Here is a 10,954-nt window from a genome sequence, read left to right on the forward strand (position 1 = left end):
GAGACTTTTAAAAATTTGTCGATCAACTTACCTTTTCTCGATGCCTTAAAACTATTACCAAAACATGCAAAATTTCAAGGATATGTACACCACAAAAGGAGAACTAATGTTCCTCAACAAGCCGCCTCACCGAGCAGTTTCCATCCATCACGTAACACAATGGTATAGTCAAATACAAAGACTCCGATAGACCAATCGGTTCCATGCACCTTAGGTGACAAATATATCTGCCATCGCTTACTAGACCTAGGAGCTAGTGTGAACTTACTTCAGATACTTATTTAAACAACTAGGTTTTCATGAGCTCAAATCTACCACCATGACTCTACAGGTTAGCCGATCGTTCCATTAAGTATCCAAAAGGAATTGTGGAAAAACGCCCTTATAAAAGTCCAAGACTTTTTCTATCCCTGGTAGACTTTGTTATTTTGGATACGAAGTTGCATGTGATTCCATTCCTATCATCTTAGGACGTCCGCTCCTAGCAATTGCTAATGCTCTTATTAATCGTAGGGATGGTTCAATGACCATGTCCTTCGAAATCTATCGTAGAGGTAAATGTGTTCAAGTTGATGAAACAAATTCGAGCCCGACATTGATGGTGAGGTGAACGGTGGTTGACAAAGATTTCAAAGAAGAGTATTTAACAAACTCGTTTCCGTAAGATGAAGTGTACCAATTTCTTTCCTTTAGCTTAATCTGAGTTTGAGGACGATGATTATACACAAGAAGTAAATGAGTTATTAGAGTCAATACCATTATTTGACCCTACGATCGTGATGTCCAAGAACTTGGATGAACATCAACTGTTTATCGCATGGATGATGACTTTCCTCAAGAATCTTTAATACCCACTCCGCCCACCCCTGATTTAAAACATCTTCCTTCGGAATTAAAATACGTACAGCTTGATCCAAATGGTCGTCACCCAGTTATCATTTCTTCACAATTAACTGACGATCAGGAAGCTCATTTAATTAATGTCATTCAACAACATCGTTCTGCTATTGGATGGTCCATCGATGACATTAAAGGCATTGAACCTACTGTGTGCACCCATCGCATACACCTTGAAGAAAATGCTAAGACGTCGCGTGAACCATAGCGTCGCCTAAACCCTACTATGAAAGATGTGGTACGAGATGAAGTTTTAAAATTACTCGATGCGGGTATTATTTACCTTATCTCTGATAGTGTTTGGGTGAGTCCAATACACGCGTTGTTCCCAAGAAATCGGCATTACGGTTGTGCTTAAATGATAAAGATGAATGCATTTCCGCCAGATCCCGCTGAAATGGCTTAATATGCATTGACTATCGCAAACTTAATGCCGCCACCGTAGGATCACTTTCCACTTCCATTCATCAATCGATGCTCGAACGCTTTAGCCGGTCATGCATATTACTGTTTTCTTGATGGTTATTCAGGTTATTTTCAGATAGTCATAGACCCCGCCGATCAAAAAGACCACGCTCAATTGGTCCATTTGGTACATTTGCATATAAACGAATGCCTTTCGGCCTTTGCAATGCACCTGGTACTTTCTAACGCTGCATGCTTCATATTTTCAGTGATATGGTTGAACGTTTTATGGAAGTGTTCATGGACGACTTCTCCATATATGGAGATTCTTTCGATAGTTGTCTATCAAATCTTGAAAAAGTATTTACACGTTGTGAAGAGAAAAACCTTGTTCTTAATTGGGAAAAATGTCATTTCATGGTTACAAAAGGAATAGTTTTAGGCCATATCGTTTCAAAGGACGGAATCAAGTCGACAAAGCTAAGATAGAAAAAAATTGCTTCACTTCCTATACCAAAAAAAGTTCGAGACATTCACAAGATTCTTAGGACACGCAGGTTTCTATAGGAGATTTATTCAAGATTTCTCAAAGGTTGCTCGACCTTTAACTAATCTCCCTACTTAAAGATGCCGCTTTTTATTTCAGTTTCAATTGCAAACAAGCCTTTGAGATTTTAAAACCGCGACTAACTACCGCCTCCCATAATTCAACCACCGATTGGTCTAAACCTTTTGAATTAATGTGTGACTGACCGGCCACTATGCTATTGGAGCTATACTAGGGGCAACGCCAGAAGATAAGCCGGTTGTCATTTACTATGCGAAAGTAAAACCCTTAATGAAGCTCAACGTAACTATACCACCACCGAGAAAGAGTTTCGCCGTTGTATATGCTTTGGATAAGTTTCGCCCTTACCTAGTGGGTTCTCCAACTATTGTCTACACACCGACCGCGCGCACTTCGCTATCTATTAGCAACAAAAGATGCAAAACAAAGGTTGATCCGATGGATTCTCCTTTTGCAAGAGTTTACTCTAGAAATTGAAGATAAAAAGGTTGCTAAAAATGTGGTTGCGGACCATTTATCACTTAATTTTGTCGGTGATGTTGATATCGACACCGAACCTATCTCGTGATTCTTTCTAGATGAACACTTGTACTCTATTTTTCATCCCCTTGGTACGCCGACATAGTAAATTACTTAGTTACCGAAGAAGTCCCTTCATCTTGGTCTCAGAATGACCGAAAAAAAGTTCTTATCCATTGCGGAAATTTTATTTCGGGATGATCCCTACCTCTTCAAGTATTGTTCCGACCAACTAATCCGCCGTTGCATTCCCGACTGGGAACACAATGACGTGTTATCCTTCTGCCATGAACAATCTTGTGGTGGTCATTTTAGTGGTAAGAAAACTGCGGCCAAGGTTCTACAATGTGGATTTTATTGGCCAACACTGTTTAGAGATGCACATGAGCATTGCAAAGCATGCAATCGCTCATGTGACTGTATCAAGGGGCAGTTTGAGCGATAAAGCACGAGGAACGACATATATATGAATTCTTTCAAATCCGCATAGAAACATCAAACTTCCGAAGCTCCTACCTCTTGAACGGGATTCAATCACGACAATAAGTGAAATCGCCGGACAATCGGGCGATTGAACTATATGCGATAGGGGAAGTTGTAAAATTGCCCAAAGACCGGACCGCCACTGGACTACACATAGGACCCACTATGCAGGCCCACAAGATTGGATGAGTCATCAATCATGGAGCATGTCAAGACAAAAATGACAAATTATTGGTGCAAAGTTGGCACCTTGCATGTAATTAATTAGATTAGGTGTTAATAGTGAAAAAAAGGCAAGGTGTTACTTTGTTTTAATGTGGTGGATAAAAATGAAGTAAATGTGGTTTGATGTTTCACATGGGAGGAAATGAGATGTCTTTCATATGGAGAAGAAAACAAAACAAAAGGGGGACACTCCATTTACTCCATTGACTTCTTTTTCTTACCTTGTATTATTTTAGTTCCTTAGCCATTTTTATTATTTAGTTTTTAGTTTAGTAAGAAAAGCTTGTAATAGTTTTAATAGAGGAAACTTTGGTTTTCTTCTAGTTGGAAATAAACAAAAATCAAGTGAGTTTAGATAGTTAGTTTTCTTTTTCCTCTTTTTCTTTCTTTTTGTATTTCTAACTAGTAATCCTTTTGTCCCAAGGATCATGAGCTAACTTCCCTTTTAGGGGAGTTAATCCAACTCATGTGAGGGAAAATATTTGTTGTTGGGTTGGTTAGTTGTTTAGGAAGAACAACTAGACCTACATCCTATCCCAAAATGATAGTTGGTGTAGTGTCTAGTTAGGAATCAAAGTGATGAGCTTAGAGATAAGTCATTGTGTTGTTCCACTTGCTAACATGTATGAGCTTAGAGATGAGCCATACATGCTAGGGATCAAGTTTTCTTCCATTATGGCTTGTCTATGAGTCTAGGAAGAATCAAATGAACCTATTCAAATCAACATCAAAAAGTTAGTTTCACATGAGGAGGATTAGCTCTCCAGCTTTTTCTTTAGCAATTTGTATTTTGTCTTAGTTTCATGATTTCTAATCTTAATGTTCTTTTTTAATGTTTGTGTAGGAAAGAAACTTAGTATTTGTATTAACTTACTCACTAGTTCCTGATAAGTGCTCAAAAAGTGCAATTTAACCCTCGATTATGCCTCTTGTTTAGCCATCTTAGTGGACTAATAGTGTTTGTAAGTTATGTTTTAAGATTCTACAGGTGAAAAAGAGAGTTTTGTAGAATATTAGAGAAAAAGAGATAAAATGGAGCAATTCGAAGCATTAAGGATCACATGGGAAGCCCGTGGACAATCATGGAGAAGGCCAAGGAATTGAAGCTATTAAAGATGCGACTTTGACCTATTTTAAAGCCTATTTGGAATCCCAAGGACAAAGGATTCGTTGCTTGGACCAAAACCCGCAAAAGAGGAAAGAAAAATAGACCAAAGGTGGAAAAATAAAGTCTCGCGTTTGAGACGCGAGTATCGTGCGTCCAGACGCGACCCATGCATTTGGGACGTATAGATCGAGCGTCCAGACGCATTGATTAAGTCTGGGACGCATGAATAGTGCATCCAGACGCATAAATCGACACTGTAGCCAATTCCTTCTAAGTTTTGGAGATGAAGTTGGACTCTAGAAGAAGTCTATTTGTATTAGGAAACAAATTACGGTTTGGAATGCTTCTAGAGCTCATTGTAACCCCTATAAAGGAGAGGACCTAAGGCCATGTAATGGGCTTAATTCACTTATATTCTTGTCTCCTTAACTTGAGACAGAGAGAGAGATTAATAATAAAAGATCGGTTTTAACTAGCTGAGTCTTAATAAATTAGTCTTTCTAGTCTTATGTTCTTCGACTCTTCTTCTTCTCGTTCTTCGTGTTCTTCCTTTTATATGGAAGGCTAATCTTCTCCTTCAAGGGAGGAGATGAAGCCAGTGCTTAAGGTTTAATGATTCTTCCCGGTTCATGGTGTTCTTGTCGGGTTAGTTCTTTATGTTTTTAGTTATTAGTTCCATTGCCCACACTAGGGGATGGAAGTATAGAATAGGGTTTATGTTTTGCAATATTAATATCATGCTAGTGTTCTTTACTTTTCTTCTAGTAGTATAGTTCTTTAGAGTTAGGGAAGTATTCTTTGTGTTGCCTTAGAAGGGGTAGCCTTGGAGTGGCTGCCTAGGGGAAGTATTCTTTGTGTTTGCCTTAAGTGGTGATTCATTGAATGGCCGCCCTATTAGGAAGTACTCCTTGATGTTGCTCTTGGTAATACATTGAATGGCTGCCCGAGCTTACATAAAAGGAAAGAAGATATTAATAGCATAAACATAGGAACAACCTTAAGTAGAGTTAATTGTTAACGATGTTTTGTCCAAGAGGGCATCGCACTTGCTTTCGATTGCCTAATTGTAGTCTACTTGTAAGAACAACCATGAAGCAGAAGGTCATAGATTAAAAGTATTGGTGGATTCTAATCTCTTGAATTCCATCTCTTATAAATTCCCAATAGTTTAGTTAATTTAGTTTAGTTTAGCATTAGAATCTAAATCTCTATAATCATAGTTTTTAATCCCTTAAACCCCCTTTCCAGTCCTGTCTTTCACATAACATACACTTAAAAGTGGAACGATACCCTACTCATCATTTACTTATTGAGGGATAATTAGGTTTTGATACGCTTCTATTTTGTTCAACGACCATCATCTATCCACACCATCCATACACATCTACACACACAAAAAGAGGCATGGTCAAATGGCGCCGCTGCCGTTTTAAGTTGTTTATGTTTAACGTTTTCTTTCAAGATTAGAACTTTGAATATTGAGGTATAATTAGCCGCATCATCCATCCTTTTGAGAAAGAGAGAAGCTTGAAGGACATCTCGAAGACAAGATCTACCATCCAGGTTAGTTGAATCTTCATTCTTTTTATTGCTTTCTTAGTATAGTTGCATCATAGTTTAGTTTTATTGCTTTCTAGTATAATTGCATTTAGGACCTTTTTCAACAATTGAAGTTGTAAGCCAACACAAATAAAACATCAAACTCTAGTGTTTCTTGTCTAAATCTTGACAAACGGACTATCGTCTACGGGCAGTGGTACTTAAGCAATCCAAGTGATTCACCATAACCCTAGAAGAGACAACTTTTAGATAACGGCGAGATACTAAAAGCGCAGCCCAATAAGGAAAGTAGTTTTTACATTTTAGTATCATTTTAAGATATTATAAGATTTTCTAGCATTTTGTATGCCCTCGTCATCCATATCATCGTCCGGTAAGAACACAACAGTGGACAAGGTTTAACAACCCACTCACAAGAATACTAGACGAGATTTATACAATGGTCGCGACGCGAATGATGGAGGTGTTTTGGACACCAATAATCCTCGAAGCTATCCCCACCCATGCAAAGTTAACAACAGAGGAAGAAGCCGAAGCGATTTCTATTCGCCAATCATTGGAGACCCACCCGCCAGATTGTTTTTCCGAGATGCTAATCGGTTTGAACTTAGAGCATCAATAATCTCTATGCTTCCAAAGTTCAATGGTTTAGATAATGTTCAACCTTATGTTCACATGAACAAATTTCTATCGATCCCTCGAACTTTCAAGAACCGAATATCGGGGATGAGAGTACCAAGTTTTTTTTCCACTCTCCCTCGGAAGGTAAAGCATCCGAATGGTTAAATGCACGTACCGATCAATTCAATCAACAACCGTGAGAAGTTGAGAACAAAGTTTATGAACAAGTTCTACCCACCCCGTACGAGATGCCACGCAAGAAGCCATCAGCAATTTCAAAGGGAAGGTGATCAAGAATATCATCAAAGCTAGGAGAAATTCAATAATCTGCTAGTCTCATGTCCACATCATGGTTATGATAAGAGCACACCGCTCATTTTTCTTTCGAGGACTTTCTACTATGAACAAGCGGATGATACAACCAATGCATCAAGGTAAGTTTTACATCATGGATGGAGAGGAAGCCTAAAACTTTCTCAAGAATTTAGCTGAAGACACTCAACAATGGAGTACTAGCAACGAGGACGTAGCTAGAGTGGAGGGGGTGCCGAAGAAATTTGGCAACCAAATTCAAGAAGACCCAAATCAAGCAATGCTATCAATTATGGCAAGCCTATCAACAGGACTTGAAAATCTGAACAAGAAGTTTGATCAGTTCTCTATGAATTCTCCAAAACCAAACAATTTCCAAGCTAAACCTCAGCCATCCAAGCCTTGTTATACCATTTGTGAGCTATGTTCTGATGAAGGCCACACCACTGAAGAGTGTTTGTACTATCTGGATACTAATGCAGAGGCATGTAGTATCAACTCTTTAGGAAGAAATAACCAGGTTCAATCGAGGGACGTAATTATTGGAAGCCACAAAATACAAATCGAGGAATTTTCCTCCGTGATTTCAGAATCACCAAATCGGGCCTGAATAACCAAGATTAGTTCCAAAACCGCCAAAGCCAGACCATATACGTAAATCAACAAATATACCGAAACCAAAGAATACCAAGCCAACACAAACAGAGTTAGTACCGGATCTTATGAGTGGATATATTGCCCTACGCCGCCAAGCAAAGCAGCTTACCCCACATCCGAAGATGCTATCACCACCATTGTCAATGAGTGAAACGGACAAATCAAAGAACCTAGAAGTTGGAGAATAACTTTAGTGTCATTCAAGGCCAGATAGGGCAAATCGTTGCCGCCTTGACAGAGAGATCAAAAGGAGCATTACCAAGCCGCCCGGTGAGCCAAACCGAAAGGAAAAGGTGTCCCCGCAGTGGATAACCTGGAGATTACTCAGTCGAATGCCCAAGTTAATTCTGTCACCACTCTTAGGTCAGGCAAGAAAGTTAATAACAGGATTGTCTATGAACCAGGAAAAAATTATGCGGAGCCTAAGGTAACTTATGTCCCCACCATCCCACCCAGTTCTAACATTCCAGATATATCTAGTGTTGTGCCACCTACTAAAGAATTTGTTACAAAAGAAGTTGAAGGAACTACTATGGAAGTAAGTAAGAAGAAGCAATCACGAGTGACTCCACCTGTCACTCCACTATTTGTTACCAAACCAACCAAAGCCGAACGAAGAGAACCGATATTAAAGAATCCGCCAAGCACCGTTTCCTTCGAAACTAGTGAATACCAGAAAAGATGACCAGTACAAGGAGATTTGCGATGTATTTCAGAATTTACAGATTAATATCCCATTTCTGACCGCCATCAAGCAAGTTCCCTCGTATGCCAAGTTCCTGAAAGATCTAGTGAAGAAGAAGACCAACTTTCCGAAAGAAGCTTTTATCGCTCAACGATGTTCATCGTACCTACAAAATCTATCGGGCCAGAAACCGAAAGATCCCCGAAGTCCAACTGCTACATGCAGAATGGAGATTCTTTGGAGGAACAAGCTTTATTAGATTTGGGTGCCAATGTGAATTTTCTACCATATTTCGCTTCACGAAGTTAGTCTTAAAGGATCTAAAAAGGATCTTTAAAACCGATACCGATACCTAGAGGAATCATTGAAGACGCCATAGTCAAGATCGAAGATTTCTATTATCCGGTTGACTTCATAGTACTCGCATTACGTAACCTACATCTAGTAGGCGGATACCAATCATTATAGGCGCACCATTCTTGGCCACCGCGAAATGCACTCATCAACCGTCAAAACGGTAATATGACGTTATCCTTTGGTAATATGAAAGTCGAGACCAATGTTTTCCATATGTTACAGCAACCACAGGAGGTATGTGCTGTGAATGAGGTATGCATGATTGAAGCGTTAGCACAGGATTATCTGACTCATTCATATCCTGCTAATGAGTTATTGAAAGCTCCTCGACATTGCATTTCAGATTGTGAGGAACTTAGTGTTGAGTCAATCAATGCGATTTTGATTCATCACCGTCATGGATGACATCAAGTTCAAAGAAAAGCTTGAATCACCTATGCTTGATGGACCACCTAAAAAGAGCTTAAGAAGGAGCCACCTAAGCTAGAATTGAAGCCTTTACCGCCTACACTCAAGTATGTTTTCTTCGGGACCCCTACCAAAGAGTCATTGCATCAAATTTGATCATGAGCAGAATCCGTGTTAGTAGCACTTTTAAAGGAACACAAGTCAGCTATAGGTTGGACAATTGATGATATCAAGGGGAGCCCTATGATAGTTCAACATAAGATTCATCCGGAAGAGGATTCCAAGACTTCTAAGCAAACCACGAGGAGGCTTAATCCGAAAATGAAGGAAGTAGTTAGAGAAGAGGTCGCCAAACTCCTTGACACCGCATTATCTACCCTATTTCTCGATAGTCAATGGGTTAGTCCAGTTCAAGTTGTGCCAAAGAAGTCCGGAACCACAATGATCGAGAACGAAAACAATGAGTTGATTCCAAACGTGATTCGACCGGATGGAGAGTTTGCATCGATTATAGGGAAGTGAATAGCGATCAAGGAAAGACCATTTTCCATTGCCATTCATCGATCGATGTTAGAAAGATTAATTGGACAAGCTTACTCATGCGCTTTGATGGTTACTCGGGATATTTTCAAATCCATATTCACCCCGAGGACCAAGAGAATACCACATTCACATGTCCGTTTCGAACATTAAGCCTACCGTCAGATGCCTTTTGGTCTATGCAATGCACCGGCCACTTTTCAACGATGCATGATGAGTATTTTTGACGACATGGTGGAGAAATACATGGAAGTTTTTATGGACGATTTTTCAGTTTTTGGATCATCTTTTGAGGATTGCCTACACCATCTCTCCTTAGTCCTTAAATGTTGTTGCGATACCAACTTAGTTCTGAACTGGGAAAAGTGTCACTTCATGGTAAAGGAAGGGATAGTGCTAGGTCACCAAGTTTCAAAGGAAGGAATTCTAGTAGATCGAGCAAAGATTGATATTATAAAGGATCTACCCAAACCGAGAACTGTCAAAGATATCCGTGCCTTCCTAGGTCACGCGAGATTCTACCATCGATTTATCAAGGATTTCAGCAGAATTGCAAGACCGCTGTCACATCTGTTAGGGAAAGATATTGTCTTTGATTTTGATACATCATGTGTTGAAGCTTTTATGAAGTTAAAGGAAGCACTCACTTCAAAGACCAATCATTCGCGGCGCCCGATCGAGCCAGCCATTTGAAATCATGTGTGATGCATCCGATTATGCTATAGGAGCCGTTCTAGGACAAAGAGACAAGAAAGTGCCAGATGCAATCTACTATGCTAGCAAGACTCTAAATGGAGCTCAGATTAATTATTCTACCAATCGGAGAAGGAACTCTTAGTCAGCCGCCTATTCTCTTGACAAATTCCAACAATATCCGATAGGTTCAAAGGTGATTGTCTATATCGACCATGCCGCCTTGCGTCATTTACTCGCTAAGCAGGATGCTAAGCCTAGGTTGATCCGATGGATACTACTTTTACAAGAATTTGATTTGGAGATACGTGATAAGAAAGGAACAGAGAATGTCGTTGCTGATCACCTTTCTAGATTGCTAGTGGAAAATACGGAAGACAATTTACAAATCTGTGAGACTTTTCCCGATGACAGGTTGTTCAAGATATCGGTGCCATGGTACAGCCACATTGCAAATTATCTTGTGACCGACAAGGTACCATCACATTGGAGCAAGCAAGAAAAAGATTTATTCTACTCAAAGGCCAAATATTATTTTTGGGATGATCCATACTTATTCAAGAAGTGTTCGGATCAAATTATTCGAAGATGCATCCCAAAATTGGAACAGGAATCCATTCTATCATTCTGTCATGATCAGCCTTGCGGAGGACACTTTGGCCCGTAACGTACTGCAGACAAGGTATTACAAGCTGGATTCTATTGACCTACTCTTTTTAAAGATGCAAATATTTATTGCAAAGCATGTCCGAGATGCCAATTTTGGGTAAGACCGAAAAGGTTCGAGTGGCCTCAACAACCGATCCTTATCTCGAGAAATCTTTGATGTATGGGGTATAGATTTCATGGGACCATTTCCTCCTTCTTTTTGGTTACACCTACATTCTACTTGCTGTGGACTATGTTTCAAAATGGA

The sequence above is a fragment of the Coptis chinensis genome, chromosome 6, assembly GCF_015680905.1.
Source record: "Coptis chinensis isolate HL-2020 chromosome 6, ASM1568090v1, whole genome shotgun sequence".
In the NCBI taxonomy this organism is placed as follows: domain Eukaryota; kingdom Viridiplantae; phylum Streptophyta; class Magnoliopsida; order Ranunculales; family Ranunculaceae; genus Coptis; species Coptis chinensis.